Raw genomic sequence first — 909 nt, 5'->3', positions numbered from 1 at the left:
TTGTATTCCAAGAGTGTGAAGATTTCCCCAAGTGAAGAAAGAAAAGAAGTCAGGACTTAAGCAGGCAATGTAGCTGCTTTGTGGATCCCTGCCTCAGGCACGATATGATGGCTTGTGTTCAGAGCCCACCAGCCCCCAGAGCCTGCCTCCTGGAACACACAGGTGAGATTTATTTGGATGTCCTTAGCATGTGATGGAAGGATCCTGTTCTTGGATGTACTTTATTAGTTTGTCTACCTATCAGTATTATTCTGATTATTTAGTGCCATAGTCACAGGCTACAAGATGCAAATAGGCAAAGTAGCAAATAAGTTAAGAAAACTCTGATTAATTTCCATAAGAGCTCAATGAGCATTGTATAGGTTAATTAAATGTTTATAGATTAATTCTTTTTTCTGGATTCTAAGAGGTTGCTCTGTTTGAAAGCCCATTGTCAAAGCAGTGATGGGAAAAATTAGAAAACTCAAACTAAAATAATTGTTTCTGCATTTTATCTTTGAGATCATGATACATGAGTCAGCAAATACAAGATGGATGGAGAAGAAATATTAACTGAATTTTAGGGTTCTGTGAACCCATAAATAGCAATTCAAGGTAAACTTCTGTTCTAACAATAAAAAATTAAACAAATTGAGGATTTATTGGCTCTAAAGTTTGAAGACATTTTCAATAACTGAAGCAAAATTCCAGATGATTTGTGCTTTCCACAATCTCAATAACTACATTCTAGGGAAGCCCTAGAGGATAAGTCGCATGAGGCTTAAGACTACTTTCACTAACACTCTTCCAGAAATTAGGAAGCAGACGTGGAGGGAAAATATAGATTTTCAAAAATAATAGATATTTTGGCTTATAGAAATTGAGCAAAACATATGGCAAGTTACTACATATCTCCTTATTCCTGTCCCC

Source organism: Saccopteryx bilineata, chromosome 3, assembly GCF_036850765.1.
Source record: "Saccopteryx bilineata isolate mSacBil1 chromosome 3, mSacBil1_pri_phased_curated, whole genome shotgun sequence".
In the NCBI taxonomy this organism is placed as follows: Eukaryota; Metazoa; Chordata; class Mammalia; order Chiroptera; family Emballonuridae; genus Saccopteryx; species Saccopteryx bilineata.
Note: the sequence above shows the minus strand (reverse complement) of the source record.